At 49.0% G+C, this 21,276-nt stretch overlaps 1 pseudogene; it reads right to left on the bottom strand.

Annotated features, from left to right (window-relative positions):
• Positions 1-204: 204 nt before the first annotated feature.
• Positions 205-935, bottom strand: LOC147118709 (T cell receptor alpha variable 38-2/delta variable 8 pseudogene; annotated as a pseudogene).
• Between the last annotated feature and the right edge of the window lie 20,341 nt (positions 936-21,276).

Here is a 21,276-nt window from a genome sequence, read left to right as displayed (position 1 = left end):
CTGGCCACCCTTTCCACTTCCACCCCATTGATGTGGATGCGGCTATTCAGTGCCTGGGTTGTGTTTGGGGTGCTTATTGTCGGTAAGGATTAGTCCAATCATGTCGCGTTCAAACTAAAGTGTTAATATTATTTAACTGACACCTTTTAGTACTCGATCCATAACTTTAAGGGAAAACAGCTGATCAGAAGCAGAAAGGACAGTTTAACCGATCGGTTCATTCTGTGATCGATCTTTCGGGCCGATTGGATTCTGCAGTTTGTTTTCTCGGCCGCTCCTGGAAACAGTTGTGTGACAGTTTGATCTGAGGTTAATCTGGTTTCCTCTCGGCGTGTGCTTGGGCGCCTGAAAGCGCGCTGCTCATTGTGGCTGCATCTGCCGCGATTCTACACAACCCCTACAGACAGGAGCTCCGCCCTACAGTCCAATGGCAGTTTTTGTACAGGGCTCTGACTGCTTTCCATCACTGTGAGTCTCAGGGCGCAGTAATACACGGCAGCGTCAGTCAGCTGTAGCCCCGAGATGGTTAAACTGGTGAATTTAGTCGGGGTCTGGAGCTCAGCAGAGAAACGGGTTTTAGCAAATTCTGCTTTATCTTCAGCACCGCCCGAGTATTTCCTCAGTATAAACACGGGCTGTGTGTCTGGGTGTTGCCGGTACCAGTATAAATAATAGCCGCTCTCTGTAGTATCATAGGTACAGTTTAAAGTCACCGCTTCTCCTTCTGACTTAACTCCTGAGGACAGCGGCTGAGTGACAGAATCTCCAAGACTCAGGTCTGAAAAACATGTTCAAACAGGAAAAGATCAGACCGACGGGTGTTTAAAATTCAGATTCAAAACATGTTAGAAATGAGAGAAAAGCTGAAATGTGTTTGGTCCACAATTACCTGTCAGAAATGCCCCCCACACAACCCAGATGCTGAGTAGCCGCATTGTCGCTGTCCGCTCTGTAAAAGAGAGTGTTGGATATTTGAAGACACCCGTTCGAAACCCCGCCCTCAATAATCTGCTGTCGTGTCTCAGGATGCTCTGACCTCACTTCCTAGTGGCCCCAGTGGTGCTGTGAGACCGGTAGGTGGTGAGCTGGCTGTCAGTGAATGGAAACACCCCGAGCTACATAGCTACATGGTTCTGCTTTTAGAGACCGGTGGGATTGAACCCTTGTCTGTTTATTGTAACCGGGAAGCAGAGGGTTGCTAACGGGATTATTTTATTCCGGGGTCAATTCGTTCTCTAGAATTTGGTTCGCCTTACCTTCAGGATACTGGTAATCACGACTCCAGTGAGCTTTCCCTAACGATTCAGTGAAATAACGATTCCGTAATTTATTGGAGTGATTTATAGATGCGTGATATTAGAACGATGATATCTGCTGTTACTGAACAAACAATTGAACAGACTTAAAGAATAAACTCTCCCTGTAATTTAAACAGCGTTTCGAACACTGACCCCTTTTGTTGTTTGTATCTAAAATGTCTTTAAGTTCTATCTGTTGATTTCAGACCTTATTTCTGCCAGTAATTAATTCTTTAAAGATTCATAATCTTCAGATTTTGGATTTGCAATGAAGGAGAATGGAGGGAGCGGCGCATCGGCGCTTTTCAGCAAATTACCGCTCATTCGCTTAAAGTCCCCGGGAGCAGAGCGGGGGAGCGGGTTCAAAGCCTCCAGGGTGAGATGTAGGGCGGATCCTCGATAACAAGAGCTCAACACCAGCAGAGCGTGAAAAACTGTCCTTACAATTTTCACTCATAGTAGAAAAGGACGTGGCGCTGAAAAACAAACACAGCACGCCCCGTAAACATCGATCTCCACCATCGGTGCAGTTAATGGCTTCAGAAATCAGGCCTCATTCACATTTTAATATTCCTTTCCCCATCTTCTACACCCTTCCACTCTCTGGTCCTGCCTACTGTTTAGTGTCAGAATTCAATTCTTCAATATCATGAATGTCTTTTCGTGATGATTATTGCCCGACATACCAACACAGCTGTGGTAAACCACTGTTATTGTTTTCATTGTTGTTCACTGTGGTTCACTGCTGTTATCGTTATTGGCACATTGTTACCTCTTGCTACTCACTGTGTACCAATGCATGCCTCAGCTGGCTCCGCTTACGTGACCTGGTATAAAGGTGGCTGCTCGGCAGCCCACTTCCTTCTTGGGACCAGTCGCCCACGAGAGGCATGCTCTGTTCTTTAGTTAATAAAAACCTTTTCATTACTATCCTAATTCATCGCCTTTTATGGAATAATTGATAAGCGTATCAATTTTATTAACTAAAATTAAAATGTCGGGACCTGAGCAGCAACAACAGCAACAGCAGCAGGCGTTGCTGCGAGCCCTCAGACCAGCATGCCTGGACCTCGACCCTCAAGCGGCGGGTTCAGCTACCAATTTCGAACACTGGCTGAGCTGCTTTGAATCCTTCCTAGAAGCCTCTGCCGTGACATCGGAGGAGAACAAATTAAAAGTTCTGACCGCCCAGGTGAGCCCTCAAGTATATACATTCATCCGGGACGCTACTACGTACACGGCAGCTCTCGACCTGCTAAAAGGCAATACAAGTGCCCAGTGAATACGATTTACGCCAGACACCTCCTGGGATCCCGCAGGCAGCAACCGGGGGAATCGGTAGAGACATTTTTACGGGCGTTACAGCCACTCTGCAGGGACTGCGACTGTAAGGCGGTAACGGCTGTTGCGCACGCGGAGGGACTTATCTGTGATGCCTTCGTTAAGGGCCTCCAGTCCGACTACTCCCGGCAGAGACTGCTCGAAAGCAAGGAGCTCGACCTGAAGACGGCCGTAGCCCTCGCGCTCTCACTAGATGCGGCCCACCAAAACCTCAAAGCATACTCACGTAACGGTGCTGCGCCATGGCCATCGCGAACTTGGGACATGGGACTGCCGCCCCCGGTACCAACTACTGCAGCAATGTCCCGAAATCAACTGGGACCGCCGCCCCCGGTACCAACTACTGCAACGATGTCCCATAACCAGGCCCAAAAATGCTACTTCCGTGGCCTGTTAAAACACCCTAGAGCACGCTGCCTGGCGAAGACCGCTACCTGCTGTGGCTGCGGGAAGAAAGGCCATTACGCCAACGCCTGCAGAGGGATACCCGTGAATGCCAGCAGCGCCGCGTGTGAACCGTGGGGGCTGCCATCTTCTCCACCATTTTGTGCACCTCCGGCCATGTGGGGATCGGAATCATGGCCGCCGCCATTTTGCCCACCGCACTCAACTGCCATTTTGTCTCCAGACTCGACCACCGTCTCGTCTGACGACCATATCGGCTCACTCAGCCATACACTGGCCTCCGTTACGCTGGATCAAGCTCTCCCTCATCATCTGTCCAGGTCCATGATGGACATTACGGTAAGTGGCCGCGCCACTACTTGCCTGTTTGACAGCGGGAGCACGGAGAGTTTTATTCACCCCGACATGGTGCGTAGCCATTCCCTCACCATCCTGCCAACGCGCCATCAGATTTCTATGGCGTCCAAGTCTCATTCAACGGACGTCGGCGGCTATGGTGTGGTGACCCTTTCGGTTAGGGGCACCGAATATAAAAATTTTAAACTTCTTGTCCTGCTCCGTCTTTGCGCTGCCATTCTGCTAGGGTTGGATTTTCAGTGCCACCTCAAAAGTGTCACATTGGCATACGGTGGACCCCTCCCCCCACTCACAGTCTGCAACCAACAGTTTTTAAATCACCCGCCGCGCACCACTTGCAGTCTTTCCACACTCAAAGTCCCCCTCCTCCCCTGTTCGCTAACCTCACCCACGACTGTAAACCCATCGCTACCAAGAGCAGGCGGTACAGTGCCGGGGACAGAGCTTTTATTAGCGCTGAGGTGGAGCGGCTCCTGAAGGAGGGCATTATCGAAGGGAGCACCAGCCCCTGGCGAGCCCAGGTTGTAGTCGTTAAGACCGCCGATAAACGCCACCTGGTCATTGACTACAGCCAAACCATAAACCGGTACACCCAGCTGGACGCATACCCCCTTCCCCGCATATCTGATATGGTCAATCAGATTGCGCAATACAGGGTATTCTCCACCATTGACCTTAAGTCAGCATACCACCAACTCCCTATCCACCATGAGGACAGCCAGTATACTGCCTTCGAGGCAAACGGCCGCCTCTACCACTTCCTTAGGGTTCCTTTCGGCGTCACCAACGGGGTTTCAGTCTTCCAAAGGGAGATGGACTGGATGGTCGACCAGAACGCGCTGCAGGCCACCTTTCCCTATCTGGATAACGTCACCATCTGCGGCCACGACCAGCAGGACCATGACGTTAATCTAGCGAAATTCCTCCGTACGGCCCAGTGGCTGAATCTAACATACAATAAGGAGAAATGTATGTTTCACACCAAGCGCCTTGCCATCCTCGGCTGCGTAGTGGAGAATGGAGTCATTGGGCCCGACCCCGACAGAATGCGCCCCCTTATGGAGCTCCCCCTCCCCCACTGCCAAAAAGCACTGAAGAGATGCCTGGGGTTTTTCTCTTACTACGCTCAGTGGGTGCCCAACTATGCAGACAAAGCCAGACCCCTCATCAAGTCCACCTCCTTCCCCCTGACATCAGAGGTGGGTGCAGCCTTCACTCTTATCAAGAGTGATATTGCGAAGGCCACAATGCACGCAGTGGATGAGTCCATCCCTTTCCAAGTGGAGAGCGATGCGTCCGAATTCGCCCTAGCTGCAACCCTTAACCAGGTGGGGAGACCCATGGCCTTTTTCTCAAGGACCCTCCAGGGCCCCGAGATTCGACACTCCTCTGTCGAAAAGGAGGCCCAGGCTATTGTGGAAGCGGTGCGGCACTGGAGGAATTACCTGGCCGGAAAACGATTTACCCTTCTCACTGACCAGCGTTCTGTTGCTTTTATGTTCAATAATAAGCAGAGGGGCAAAATCAAGAACGACAAGATCTTGAGGTGGAGAATTGAACTCTCCACCTACAATTACGATAGCTTGTACCGGCCCGGGAAACTCAATGAGCCCCCAGATGCTCTATCACGAGGTACATGCGCCAATGTGCAGGTTGATAGACTGCGGACCCTCCACAATGACCTCTGCCACCCCGGGGCCACCAGATTCTGCCACTTCATTAAGGCCCGCAACCTGTCCTACTCCATCGAGGAGGTCAGGACTATGACCAGGAACTGCCAAACCTGTGCCGAATGCAAACCGCATTTTTATAGGCCAGACAGAGCACACCTGATCAAGGCTACCTGCCCCTTCGAGCGCTTGAGCATCGACTTTAAGGGGCCTCTCCCTTCCTCTGACCGCAACGTGTACTTCCTCAACATAGTTGATTAGTACTCCTGTTTTCCCTTTGCCATCCCTTGCCCAGACATGACCAGTACCACGGTCATCAAATGCCTGAATGACCTCTTCGCCTTGTTCGGGATCCCTAGCTATATACATAGCAACCGGGGCTCCTCTTTCATGAGCGACGAACTTCAGCAGTATCTGCTCACGAGAGGTATTGCTACGAGCAGGACCACCAGCTACAACCCCCGGGGGAACGGCCGGGTGGAAAGAGAGAAATCTAAGGGCCTTCCGACCTCTCGCTGGAAGGAGGTCCTCCCTGCGGCGCTCCACTCCATCTGGTCACTGCTTTGTACTGCCACTAATGCCACCCCTCATGAGCAAATGTTCGTTTTCCCCAGGAAGTCCACATCGGGAACCTCGCTACCGACATGGCTGACATCTCCTGGGCCCGTCCTACTGCAGAGGCACGTGAGGACCCATAAAACGGATCCCCTGGTCGAGAGGGTGAACCTCCTACACGCCAACCCCCAGTATGCCTACGTGGCATACCCAGACGGGCGGGAGGACACGGTCTCCATACGAGACCTCGCACCCTCGGTCGCCCCTGAATCACCACCGTTATTCCCCACCACTTCTCCCAACCCAACCCCTGTAGACGGCATGCCGGAGCCCCAGGACCCTTCGTTGACCACTCAGACACCAGATTCGACGTTGGATACTGCACCACCGCCGCCGCTGCTACGACGATCAGGATGGCATACAAGGCCTCCTGATAGACTTACCTACATGAACCTTTAGCACACTTCACCCCGCCGGACTCAATTTTAAACAAGGGGTGAATGTGGTAAACCACTGTTATTGTTTTCATTGTTGTTCACTGTGGTTCACTACTGTTATCGTTATTGGCACATTGTTACCTCTTGCTACTCACTGTGTACCAATGCATGCCTCAGCTGGCTCCGCCTATGTGACCTGGTATAAAGTTGGCTGCTCGGCAGCCCACTTCCTTCTTGGGACCAGTCGCCCACGAGAGGCATGCTCTGTTCTTTAGTTAATAAAAACCTTTTCATTACTATCCTAATTCATCACCTTTTATGGAATAATTGATAAGCGTATCAACAACGCATTGTGGATTTCAAATATTAATCTTCAATTCATTCCAAAATAGACACAACTTTTGGAGAAACAGCTTTTAACTCACTGCCCGGGGCCTGGGTCAAAAGAATAAATATTGTGACCTTCCGCCCTCTGGTGGATATTCTGAGAACTGTACAGGTGTCTGTGAACAGGGTGAGAAATCCCGTGTTTACTCACTGACCTGTCTGCAGTTTCTGTTTATGGGAAGTTGTGTTGGAGCGGTTCTGAATAAATGTACAGAGAAGCAGCAAAGGTTTTACATCGTTAAACTAAAGACTGGTTGAAGGAAGTTCAGAGGATTACGGGTGAGGAGCAGAGACAAGGCATGAGAAGGGACAGGCAGGGAAAGGGCATCGAAAGACATGAGGGGAGGTAAGGCGCCACCGATGGATTTGTGAAGTTTTTTAAAATTATAAATGGGAGTTGAAATCACCAATATAATTACGCCAGTGGAGTTCACCTGGTGTTGTTGAGTATTGTGTTTTTTGCCCTTTTAAGAATGTCCCTGTGACTGTCACTGTGGAGGCTGAATTGTCGCTGCTGTTTATGGGTGTGAGAGCGCCCCCTGGTGAGCACTAACTGGAACTTTCAGTGTGGTTTTTTGTACGGGATCCGCAATATCTCTGCAGCAGTGTGGGGCTCATGGCACAGACATACACGGCGATGTTGGAGATCAGGGCTTTGCCGATCGTTTGCTCGGTAATCTTGGTAGTTCGATGGTACGTAGAAGAGAATCGGTCAGTGAAGTCGGGGTTCCAGTTTACTATCCCTTTCATAAGATGAATCACGTACTGTGGAGGCTGCCCGGGCTGCTGACTGTACCAGAACAGATAAGGGCTTCTGTCGCCTGTTTTCAAGGTGCAGGTGAGTGTGACATTACTTTCCTCTTCAACCGTCATTTCAGGGATCGGCTGTTCCACTGTGTCTTGGTGGCTCCATTCTAACATAGAATAATAGTAACAGTCATATCATCAACATCACCTTTATCATCACCATCATCATCCTCAGGATCATCTAACCAGTTATCACAGCTGGGTTACAGCAGTCAGGAGGAGAATGGATTTTCACTGGGGAGGAAATCCTTACTGAGAAGTGATGTAATGATGAGGAGCGGTGCGAGACGCTTCCGCATGATGCTCCCTGAGTCTGTAACGCTGCAGTCCGGGAAATCCTCTGTCGGAGCAGAAATACAGATCACCGTCCCACTGCACAGCTGATCCAACCAATGACAAACAGGGAACAGAGGCAGCAATCTCTCCAATAACACAGGGCAGGCAAGGCGGGTCTGAGCGAGAGCAGCAAACCGAAGCTGTGGGCGGGGCTTCCGCGGGCGGGGCTTCCGCGGGCGGTGTTGTCACACGTGAGATCCACCTGTGAGGAGCTGAATTGAACAATAATGGCCCCTTCGCATATGATATAACTCTGCCTCTCTATAAGGGTTGCGCCATTTGCACATTCGTTACAAATACGGGGCACGCAGGCTCGCGACATGAATTGCTGAATTATTATATTATTCAATAATTACCGAAATCTTCAACAGTGATGTGGGTTAAAACCAGGGGTTGAGACTAGCGCTGGGAAATAGAACACACTGCAAACGATCCCAAGGTTCTGCAGGCACACTGATCATTAACACTAAACTAATTTGTGAAATTAATAAACTGTAAGGGATTGCATGACATTAATGAGCATTAATATGATGTAAAAAAACAATTTCACGTTAATTTATGTTGAGAAAGTGTCAGTACGTATTGGTTGGTGTAAGGTGACCGGCGGTGGGAATCCGCGCTCTGTCAGCGCCATCTGGTGTCTGGGTTTAAAGTATCTCCTTTGAGCTGATCTCACAGAACGCGGTTTCTGCACAAGGTGTCCCGAGGCCTTTCTCACTGCGGGCCTCAGTGCACAGTAGTACACGGCGCTGTCAGCGAGCTGCAGCTCAGTCAGGGGCCTCTCTCGGCCTAGATCTGCCGACCGTCAATTTACACAGATCGATAGGATCCGACATTAAGCGGAGCTTCACTTTAGTGATTATCTCCCTGAATTTCTTAGTGGTGTGGTCACAATCGCTGTTTATCGGGAATATTTTACATCGTAGATACATAATATTTATTGATATATTATTATGTTATGTTAGATTATGTTATGCTACATATTGTATTTTATTACATTGTATTATATTATATTATGTAATATTATATCATGTTATGTTATATTACATTGTATTGTGTTATATTGTATTGTATACTATATTCTAGAGTATTGTATTATATTTTATTATGATATGTTATGTTATGTTATATTATATTGAATTGTATTGTATTAATTATAATCAACTGCGCTGTATTAATTAGATTAGATTATATCTACATACTCTTCTCAGGTGCCACTGGCAGTGAAGAGGTATGGCAGTCTCCCGAGTCAGTGGTTGTTACCGAGGGAGACACTGAATCGTTGACCTGTTCCACCACAATCTTAGGACGGATCCTACAATGGTACAGACAATACCCGAGGCGAACCGTGCAGCACCTGGCGACCGCTACCAGCGATCAGAGCAGGATCCCGGCTCGGTTCAGTTCAGTAGAGAAGCGCAGTGCTCTGACTGTTAGCGACGCTCGAGTGACAGACACCACCACCTACTTCTGTGCGGTGGAGACACAATGCAGCAAAGATCAGCACAAACTTTACAACAACTGCAGGCTGTGCCATTATCAGAGCGCTCAGTGTTTTCTAACAATGGGAGCCACCACCAATCTCCCAATAAGTGAAGCCTGCTCCTGAATTCAGTATTCTCTTTAATATCAGACGAGAAGGGTCAACATATTATAAAAATGCTTATATTTTCTGTCGAACTCAAAACCAGGCATCATGTGCTCACATATTCCTTACTGATAATAATGGTCGTGCTGCCCAGTGAGTCTGTGTTTAAATGTTTCGTGGGTTATCTTTACTGCCAGGCTGACAGTCTGTGTTTTGTTACATGAACGAGTGGCGCAGACTCAGTGTCCCAGGATCCGTCTGAATGAACGGTTGTGGAAGAACAGACCCTGATACTCAGCTGTAGTTTCACCACATACGATAGGTTTCCCTACCTCCACTGGTCCATCTAGTATTCCTGGTAATCTCCGTGATATTTACTGACGAGATATAGCTCGGGACAGGGAGACAAGTCACCAGATTTCCATGATCAGTTCTCCGCTGATTTGGTCAAAGACAAAGACAACCATATCATCTTTGATACAGAAACCTGACAGTCTTTGGTCTCTGTGGGCTTGAGGTCAAAGTAAACCACAGATACAAACACAAAGAACATTTAATGGAGCTGTAAATACTCGCTGAGGTTTGTGTACGGGGCCTTTGCTTGTATCTGACGCTATGCCTCACTGCACAGTAATAGACCGCCCCGTCCTCCACACTCAAGCCACTTATATTGAAGTAACCGTGCTTTCTAGATGTGTTGGAATCCGCCAGATATTCTCCTGAGACTTCTTCACCCTTATGTGCTACTAGTTTGCTAATTATCCAGCTTGGATGCTGTGCCGGTTTCTGTCGGTACCATTGCATAGTGTAAATATTCGGGGCTGTATATTCGGAATCTAACTGCACCGAACTCTCTTCTGACACGGCGATTGTCACCAGAGACTGTGTTGCTGGATCTGCACATAGTCCGCCTGTGAAGATAGGGAACAAAACAGCAGACGGTGAAACTGGATCGATCTAAACTTGTGTCTCTAGCCTCCCATCTACCCAGCTGCCCATCATGTGGATATTTCTCATGAGTAATTGCATTAAATCCTTACACAAGATCTTTGCATCAATCGGTTAACGTGTGTTATTTTATATCATCCAGTACTTACTGTCGAACACAGCCGCAAGTATTATTAGCAATATGAGTGACTCGATCCGTCGCAGTGAATTGGGCTGGAATGAGGCAGAGATTGAGGAGAGCGGTAATCCGGGCTGTTCAGATCATTGTTCCACCCACACACCACAGGGGGCTGACTTCGTTATGACGTCACTCAGACTACCGATTGGCTTTGGCGTTTGCATCACGTGACTTTCTAAGCCCGCTGCTTCAGTTTGGTTCCCTCTGTTGGCGGATTCTGTTATATCGATTTAGTATGAGGTGATTGAGGGGAATTAGCGTTTGTTGATCATATTTAAAAACACGTGAGTCAGATATTGTGTCTCAAAAACCTATATTATAGCTGATTAAACACTGTATTTCTTATACTTCCTTCATTTCCGTCTCACTCTATTTGGTCCCAGTCACTTTCTCAGTGAGCAGTTGGAGGTTTACCACAGGCTTCTCGAGACCCAACTATCGCCCTTTCCGTTCCATCAGCTCCGAGTGCAGCTGAGCGACACCGCGCACTTTCTGCGGTTACACAGAGCCCTGAATTCGCAGCCCCACCCACAGCTTCCGTTTGCTGCTCTCGCTCTGACCCACCTTGCCAGCCCCGTGTTATTGGAGAGATTGCGGCCTCTGTTCCTTGTTTGGCATTGTTTGGATCAGCAGTACAGTTGGTGTGGTTCTTTATTTCTGCTCCGACAAAGTCTTTTCCGGACTGCAGAGTTACAGACTCAGGGAAATCATGCAGAACCGAATCGCACCGCTCCTCATCATTATATCACTTCTCAGTAAGTATTTCTTTCCCATTAAAAATGAATTCTCCCCCTGACTCCTGTAACCCCGATGTTATTATTGGTGAAATGACGATGAATATGTTGAGTGAGATGATGATGATGGTGGTGAGTATTGCTATTATTTCATGCTAGAATGGAGCCACCAAGACACAGTGGAACAGCCGGTCCCTGGAATGACGGTTGAAGAGGAAAATAACGTCACTCTAACCTGCACCTTGAAATCAAGCGACAGTAGAACTTATGTGTACTGGTACAGTCAGCACCCCGGGCAGACCGCACAGTACCTGGTTCGTATTATCGGAGTGAATGTAAAAAGAAACCCAGACATCACTGGGGAGTGACCTTGAACCAATAGGAACCACTGACGAGGTCTATTCCGGTCCGGGATCGGGCTTTTAACGGGAGCGACTGGTTCGGACTCAAATCAAAAAAAATCAAATCAAATCAACTTTTATTGTCATTGTTAGTGCACAAGTGCAGTACAACGAAATGTAGGCTTGCGGCTCCCGAGAGTGCACAATTTGGATTAGGACACTTAACATCTCAACATACATTTGTACATATATATTAGCATAAATATGACCATAATAAAGTGCATCGGCAGATGTGCAGGCTTTAGTGTTTATTTGTGGAGTTCAGTAGGATGACAGCCCTGGGAAAGAAGCTGTTCCTAAATCTGGTCGTACGGGTGCGAATGCATCTGTAGCGTCTTCCAGATGGTAGGAGGGCGAACAGACTGTGACTGGGGTGGGTAGGGTCTTTGATGATGGACCGTGCCCTCCGTAGGCAGCGTTTCTGATATATATGTTCTATGGTCGGTAGCCGGGTGCCGGTAATGCGTTGGGCAGTTTTGACTACCCGCTGCAGGGCTTTCCGGTCATGGGAGCTACAGCTGCCGTACCATACCGTGATACAGTTTGTCAGGATGCTCTCTATAGTGCAGCGGTAGAGGTTAGAGAGGATCGGGGGTGACAGATTACATCCCTTCAGCCTCCTCAAGAAATATAGGCGCTGCTGGGCCTTCTTCACCAGAGAGGAGGTGTTGAGGGACCAGGAGAGGTCTTCCGTGATGTGGACTCCGAGGAACTTAAAGCTGGCCACCCTTTCCACTTCCGCCCCATTGATGTGGATGCGGCTATTCAGTGCCTGGGTTGTGTTTGGGGTGCTTATTGTCGGTAAGGATTAGTCCAATCATGTCGTGTTCAAACTAAAGTGTTAATATTATTTAACTGACACCTTTTAGTACTCGATCCATAACTTTAAGGGAAAACAGCTGATCAGAAGCAGAAAGGACAGTTTAACCGATCGGTTCATTCTGTGATCGATCTTTCGGGCCGATTGGATTCTGCAGTTTGTTTTCTCGGCCGCTCCTGGAAACAGTTGTGTGACAGTTTGATCTGAGGTTAATCTGGTTTCCTCTCGGCGTGTGTTTGAGCGCCTGAAAGCGCGCTGCTCATTGTGGCTGCATCTGCCGCGATTCTACACAAACCCTACAGACAGGAGCTCCGCCCTACAGTCCAATGGCAGTTTTTGTACAGGGCTCTGACTGCTTTCCATCACTGTGAGTCTCAGGGCGCAGTAATACACGGCAGCGTCAGTCAGCTGTAGCCCCGAGATGGTTAAACTGGTGAATTTAGTCGGGGTCTGGAGCTCAGCAGAGAAACGGGTTTTAGCAAATTCTGCTTTATCTTCAGCACCGCCCGAGTGTTTCCTCAGTATAAACACGGGCTGTGTGTCTGGGTGTTGCAGGTACCAGTATAAATTATAGCCGCTCTGTGTAGTGTCATAGGTAGAGTTTAAAGTCACCGCTTCTCCTTCTGACTTAACTCCTGAGGACAGCGGCTGAGTGACAGAATCTCCAAGACTCAGGTCTGAAAAACATGTTCAAACAGGAAAAGATCAGACCGGCGGGTGTTTAAAATTCAGATTCAAAACATGTTAGAAATTAGAGAAAAGCTGAAATGTGTTTGGTCCACAATTACCTGTCAGAAATGCCCCCAACACAGCCCAGATGCTGAGTAGCCGCATTGTCGCTGTTCGCTCTGTAAAAGAGAGTGTTGGATATTTGAAGACACCCGTTCTAATCCCCGCCCTCAATAAACTGTTGTCGTGTCTCAGGATGCTCTCACCTCACTTCCTACTGGCCCCAGTGGTGCTGTGAGACCGGTAGGTGGTGAGCTGGCTGTCAGTGAATGGAAACACCCCGAGCTACATAGCTACATGGTTCTGCTTTTAGAGACCGGTGGGATTGAACCCATGTCTGTTTATTGTAACCGGGTAGCAGAGGGTTGCTAACGGGATTATTTTATTCCGGGGTCAATTCGTTCTCTAGAATTTGGTTCGCCTTACCTTCAGGATACTGGTAATCACGACTCCAGTGAGCTTTCCCTAACGATTCAGTGAAATAACGATTCCGTAATTTATTGGAGTGATTTATGGATGCGTGATATTAGAACGATGATATCTGCTGTTACTGAACAAACAATTGAACAGACTTAAAGAATAAACTCTCCCTGTAATTTAAACAACGTTTCGAACACTGACCCCTTTTGTTGTTTGTATCTAAAATGTCTTTAAGTTCTATCTGTTGATTTCAGACCTTATTTCTGCCAGTAATTAATTCTTTAAAGATTCATAATCTTCAGATTTTGGATTTGCAATGAAGGAGAATGGAGGGAGCGGCGCATCGGCGCTTTTCAGCAATTTACCGCTCATTCGCTTAAAGTCCCCGGGAGCAGAGCGGGGGAGCGGGTTCAAAGCCTCCAGGGTGAGATGTGGGGCGGATCCTCGATAACAAGAGCTCAACACCAGCAGAGCGTGAAAAACTGTCCTTACAATTTTCACTCATAGTAGAAAAGGACGTGGCGCTGAAAAACAAACACAGCACGCCCCGTAAACATCGACCTCCACCATCGGTGCAGTTAATGGCTTCAGAAATCAGGCCTCATTCACATTTTAATATTCCTTTCCCCATCTTCTACACCCTTCCACTCTCTGGTCCTGCCTACTGTTTAGTGTCAGAATTCAATTCTTCAACATCATGAATGTCTTTTCGTGATGATTATTGCCCGACATACCAACACAGCTGTGGTAAACCACTGTTATTGTTTTCATTGTTGTTCACTGTGGTTCACTACTGTTATCGTTATTGGCACATTGTTACCTCTTGCTACTCACTGTGTACCAATGCATGCCTCAGCTGGCTGCGCCTACGTGACCTGGTATAAAGGTGGCTGCTCGGCAGCCCACTTCCTTCTTGGGACCAGTCGCCCACGAGAGGCATGCTCTGTTCTTTAGTTAATAAAAACCTTTTCATTACTATCCTAATTCATCGCTTTTTATGGAATAATTGATAAGCGTATCAATTTTATTAACTAAAATTAAAATGTCGGGACCTGAGCAGCAACAACAGCAACAGCAGCAGGCGTTGCTGCGAGCCCTCAGACCAGCATGCCTGGACCTCGACCCTCAAGCGGCGGGTTCAGCTACCAATTTCGAACACTGGCTGAGCTGCTTTGAATCCTTCCTAGAAGCCTCTGCCGTGACATCGGAGGAGAACAAATTAAAAGTTCTGACTGCCCAGGTGAGCCCTCAAGTATATACACTCATCCGGGACGCTACTACGTACACGGCAGCTCTCGACCTGCTAAAAGGCAATACAAGCGCCCAGTGAATACGATTTACGCCAGACACCTCCTGGGATCCCGCAGGCAGCAACCGGGGGAATCGGTAGAGACATTTTTACGGGTGTTACAGACACTCTGCAGGGACTGCGACTGTAAGGCGGTAACGGCTGTTGCGCACGCGGAGGGACTTATCTGTGATGCCTTCGTTAAGGGCCTCCAGTCCGACTACTCCCGGCAGAGACTGCTCGAAAGCAAGGAGCTCGACCTGAAGACGGCCGTCGCCCTCGCGCTCTCACTAGATGCGGCCCACCAAAACCTCAAAGCATACTCACGTAACGGTGCTGCGCCATGGCCATCGCGACCTTGGGACATGGGACTGCCGCCCCCAGTACCAACTACTGCAGCAATGTCCCGAAATCAACTGGGAAAGCCGCCCCCGGTACCAACTACTGCAACGATGTCCCATAACCAGGCCTAAAAATGCTACTTCCGTGGCCTGTTAAAACATCCTAGAGCGCGCTGCCTGGAGAAGACCGCTACCTGCTGTGGCTGCGGGAAGAAAGGCCATTACGCCAACGCCTGCAGAGGGAAACCCGTGAGCGCCAGCAGCGCCGCGTGTGAACTGTGGGGGCAGCCATCTTCTCCACCAGTTTGTGCACCTCCGGCCGTGTGGGGATCGGAATCATGGCCGCCGCCATTTTGCCCACCGCACTCAACTGCCATTTTGTCTCCAGACTCGACCACCGTCTCGTCTGACGACCATATCGGCTCACTCAGCCATACACTGGCCTCCGTTACGCTGGATCAAGCTCTCCCTCATCATCTGTCCAGGTCCATGATGGACATTACGGTAAATGGCCGCGCCAGTACTTGCCTGTTTGACAGCGGGAGCACGGAGAGTTTTATTCACCCCCACACGGTGCGTAGCCACTCCCTCACCGTCCTGCCAATGCGCCATCAGATTTCTATGGCGTCCAAGTCTCATTCAACGGACGTCGGCGGCTACGGTGTGGTGACCCTTTCGGTTAGGGGCACCGAATATAAAAATTTTAAACTTCTTGTCCTGCCCCGTCTTTGCGCTGCCGTTCTGCTAGGGTTGGATTTTCAGTGCCACCTCAAAAGTGTCACATTGGCATACGGTGGACCCCTCCCCCCACTCACAGTCTGCAACCAACAGTTTTTAAATCACCCGCCGCGCACCACTTGCAGTCTTTCCACACTCAAAGTCCCCCCCCTCCCCTGTTCGCTAACCTCACCCACGACTGTAAACCCATCGCTACCAAGAGCAGGCGGTACAGTGCCGGGGACAGAGCTTTTATTAGTGCTGAGGTGGAGCGGCTCCTGAAGGAGGGCATTATCGAAGGGAGCACCAGCCCCTGGCGAGCCCAGGTTGTAGTCGTTAAGATCGCCGATGAACGCCACCTGGTCATTGGCTACAGCCAAACCATAAACCGGTACACCCAGCTGGACGCATACCCCCTTCCCCGCATATCTGATATGGTCAATCAGATTGCGCAATACAGGGTATTCTCCACCATTGACCTTAAATCAGCATACCACCAACTCCCTATCCACCATGAGGACAGCCAGTATACTGCCTTCGAGGCAAACGGCCGCCTCTACCACTTCCTTAGGGTTCCTTTCGGCGTCACCAACGGGGTTTCGGTCTTCCAAAGGGAGATGGACCGGATGGTCGACCAGAACGCGCTGCAGGCCACCTTTCCCTATCTGGATAACGTCACCATCTGCGGCCACGACCAGCAGGACCATGACGTTAATCTCGCGAAATTCCTCCGTACGGCCCAGTGGCTGAATCTAACATACAATAAGGAGAAATGTATGTTTCACACCAAGCGCCTTGCCATCCTCGGCTGCGTAGTGGAGAATGGAGTCATTGGGCCCGACCCCGACAGAATGCGCCCCCTTATGGAGCTCCCCCTCCCCCACTGCCAAAAAGCACTGAAGAGATGTCTGGGGTTTTTCTCTTACTACGCTCAGTGGGTGCCCAACTATGCAGACAAAGCCAGACCCCTCATCAAGTCCACCTCCTTCCCCCTGACATCAGAGGTGGGTGCAGCCTTCACTCTTATCAAGAGTGATATTGCGAAGGCCACAATGCACGCAGTGGATGAGTCCATCCCTTTCCAAGTGGAGAGCGATGCGTCCGACTTCGCCCTAGCTGCAACCCTTAACCAGGCGGGGAGACCCATGGCCTTTTTCTCAAGGACCCTCCAGGGCCCCGAGATTCGACACTCCTCTGTCGAAAAGGAGGCCCAGGCTATTGTGGAAGTGGTGTGGCACTGGAGGCATTACCTGGCCGGAAACCGATTTACCCTTCTCACTGAACAGCGTTCTGTTGCTTTTATGTCCAATAATAAGCAGAGGGGCAAAATCAAGAACGACAAGATCTTGAGGTGGAGAATTGAACTCTCCACCTACAATTACGATAGCTTGTACCGGCCCGGGAAACTCAATGAGCCCCCAGATGCTCTATCACGAGGTACATGCGCCAATGTGCAGGTTGATAGACTGCGGACCCTCCACAATGACCTCTGCCACCCCGGGGCCACCAGATTCTGCCACTTCATTAAGGCCCGCAACCTGTCCTACTCCATCGAGGAGGTCAGGACTATGACCAGGAACTGCCAAACCTGTGCCGAATGCAAACCGCATTTTTATAGGCCAGACAGAGCACACCTGATCAAGGCTACCTGCCCCTTCGAGCGCTTGAGCATCGACTTTAAGGGGTCTCTCCCTTCCTCTGACCGCAACGTGTACTTCCTCAACATAGTTGATGAGTACTCCTGTTTTCCCTTTGCCATCCCTTGCCCAGACATGACCAGTACCACGGTCATCAAATGCCTGAATGACCTCTTCGCCTTGTTCGGGTTCCCTAGCTATATACATAGCGACCGGGGCTCCTCTTTCGTGAGCGACGAACTTCAGCAGTATCTGCTCACGAGAGGTATTGCTACGAGGAGGACCACCAGCTACAACCCCCGGGGAAACGGCCAGGTGGAAAGAGAGAAATCTAAGGGCCTTCCGACCTCTCGCTGGCAGGAGGTCCTCCCTGCGGCGCTCCACTCCATCCGGTCACTGCTTTGTACTGCCACTAATGCCACCCCTCATGAGCAAATGTTCGTTTTCCCCAGGAAGTCCACATCAGGAACCTCGCTACCGACATGGCTGACTTCTCCTGGGCCCGTCCTACTGCAGAGGCACGTGAGGACCCATAAAACGGATCCCCTGGTCGAGAGGGTGAACCTCCTACACGCCAACCCCCGGTATGCCTACGTGGCATACCCAGACGGGCGGGAGGACACGGTCTCCATACGAGACCTCGCACCCTCGGGCGCCCCTGAATCACCACCGTTATTCCCCACCACTTCACCCAACCCAACCCCTGTAGACGGCATGCCGGAGCCCCAGGACCCTTCGTTGACCACTCAGACACCAGATTCGACGTTGGATACTGCACCATCGCCGCCGCTGCTGCTACGACGATCAGGATGGCATACAAGGCCTCCTGATAGACTTACCTGCATGAACTTTTAGCACACTTCACCCCGCCGGACTCAATTTTAAACAAGGGGTGAATGTGGTAAACCACTGTTATTGTTTTCATTGTTGTTCACTGTGGTTCACTACTGTTATCGTTATTGGCACATTGTTACCTCTTGCTACTCACTGTGTACCAATGCATGCCTCAGCTGGCTCCGCCTACGTGACCTGGTATAAAGTTGGCTGCTCGGCAGCCCACTTCCTTCTTGGGACCAGTCGCCCACGAGAGGCATGCTCTGTTCTTTAGTTAATAAAAACCTTTTCATTACTATCCTAATTCATCACCTTTTATGGAATAATTGATAAGCGTATCAACAGCGCATTGTGGATTTCAAATATTAATCTTCAATTCATTCCAAAATAGACACAACTTTTGGAGAAACAGCTTTTAACTCACTGCCCGGGGCCTGGGTCAAAAGAATAAATATTGTGACCTTCCGCCCTCTGGTGGATATTCTGAGAACTGTACAGATGTCTGTGAACAGGGTGAGAAATCCCGTGTTTGCTCACTGACCTGTCTGCAGTTTCTGTTTATCGGAAGTTGTGTTGGAGCGGTTCTGAATAAATGTACAGAGAAGCAGCAAAGGTTTTACATCGTTAAACTAAAGACTGGTTGAAGGAAGTTCAGAGGATTACGGGTGAGGAGCAGAGACAAGGCATGAGAAGGGACAGGCAGGGAAAGGGCATCGAAAGACATGAGGGTAGGTAAGGCGCCACCTATGGATTTGTGAAGTTTTTTAAAATTATAAATGGGAGTTGAAATCACCAATATAATTACGCCAGTGGAGTTCACCTGGTGTTGTTGAGTATTGTGTTTTTTGCCCTTTTAAGAATGTCCCTGTGACTGTCACTGTGGAGGCTGAATTGTCGCTGCTGTTTATGGGTGTGAGAGCGCCCCCTGGTGAGCACTAACTGGAACTTTCAGTGTGGTTTTTTGTACGGGATCCGCAATATCTCTGCAGCAGTGTGGGGCTCATGGCACAGACATACACGGCGATGTTGGAGATCAGGGCTTTGCCGATCGTTTGCTCGGTAATCTTGGTAGTTCGATGGTACGTAGAAGAGAATCGGTCAGTGAAGTCGGGGTTCCAGTTTACTATCCCTTTCATAAGATGAATCACGTACTGTGGAGGCTGCCCGGGCTGCTGACTGTACCAGAACAGATAAGGGCTTCTGTCGCCTGTTTTCAAGGTGCAGGTGAGTGTGACATTACTTTCCTCTTCAACCGTCATTTCAGGGATCGGCTGTTCCACTGTGTCTTGGTGGCTCCATTCTAACATAGAATAATAGTAGCAGTCATATCATCAACATCACCATTATCATCACCATCATCATCCTCAGGATCATCTAACCAGTTATCACAGCTGGGTTACAGCAGTCAGGAGGAGAATGGATTTTCACTGGGGAGGAAATCCTTACTGAGAAGTGATGTAATGATGAGGAGCGGTGCGAGACGGTTCCACATGATGCTCCCTGAGTCTGTAACGCTGCAGTCCGGGAAATCCTCTGTCGGAGCAGAAATACAGATCACCGTCCCACTGCACAGCTGATCCAACCAATGACAAACAGGGAACAGAGGCAGCAATCTCTCCAATAACACAGGGCAGGCAAGGCGGGTCAGAGCGAGAGCAGCAAACCGAAGCTGTGGGCGGGGCTTCCGCGGGCGGTGTTGTCACACGTGAGATCCACCTGTGAGGAACTGAATTGAACAATAATGGCCCCTTCGCATATGATATAACTCTGCCTCTCTATAAGGGTTGCGCCATTTGCACATTCGTTACAAATACGGGGCACGCAGGCTCGCGACATGAATTGCTGAATTATTATATTATTCAATAATTACCGAAATCTTCAACAGTGATGTGGGTTAAAACCAGGGGTTGAGACTAGCGCTGGGAAATAGAACACACTGCAAACGATCCCAAGGTTCTGCAGGCACACTGATCATTAACACTAAACTAACTTGTGAAATTAATAAACTGTAAGGGATTGCATGACATTAATGAGCATTAATATGATGTAAAAAAACAATTTCACGTTAATTTATGTTGAGAATGTGTCAGTACGTATTGGTTGGTGTAAGGTGACCGGCGGTGGGAATCCGCGCTCTGTCAGCGCCATCTGGTGTCTGGGTTTAAAGTATCTCCTTTGAGCTGATCTCACAGAACGCGGTTTCTGCACAAGGTGTCCCGAGGCCCTTCTCACTGCGGGCCTCAGTGCACAGTAGTACACGGCGCTGTCAGCGAGCTGCAGCTCAGTCAGGGGCCTCTCTCGGCCTAGATCTGCCGACAGCCAATTTACACAGATCGATAGGATCCGACATTAAGCGGAGCTTCACTTTAGTGATTATCTCCCTGAATTTCTTAGTGGTGTGGTCACAATCGCTGTTTATCGGGAATATTTTACATCGTAGATACATAATATTTATTGATATATTATTATGTTATGTTAGATTATGTTATGCTACATATTGTATTTTATTACATTGTATTATATTATATTATGTAATATTATATCATGTTATGTTATATTACATTGTATTGTGTTATATTGTATTGTATACTATATTCTAGAGTATTGTATTATATTTTATTATGATATGTTATGTTATGTTATATTATATTGAATTGTATTGTATTAATTATAATCAACTGCGCTGTATTAATTAGATTAGATTATATCTACATACTCTTCTCAGGTGCCACTGGCAGTGAAGAGGTATGGCAGTCTCCCGAGTCAGTGGTTGTTCCCGAGGGAGACACTGCATCGTTGACCTGTTCCACCACAATCTTAGGACGGATCCTACAATGGTACAGACAATACCCGAGGCGAACCGTGCAGCACCTGGCGACCGCTACCAGCGATCAGAGCAGGATCCCGGCTCGGTTCAGTTCAGTAGAGAAGCGCAGTGCTCTGACTGTTAGCGACGCTCGAGTGACAGACACCACCACCTATTTCTGTGCGATGGAGACACAATGCAGCAAAGATCAGCACAAACTTTACAACAACTGCAGGCTGTGC

This window comes from Somniosus microcephalus, chromosome 4, assembly GCF_052327205.1.
Source record: "Somniosus microcephalus isolate GS21.2 chromosome 4, FLI_Smic_1.0, whole genome shotgun sequence".
Lineage (NCBI taxonomy): Eukaryota > Metazoa > Chordata > Chondrichthyes > Squaliformes > Somniosidae > Somniosus > Somniosus microcephalus.
Note: the sequence above shows the minus strand (reverse complement) of the source record. Positions and strands in the feature narration are given on the sequence as shown.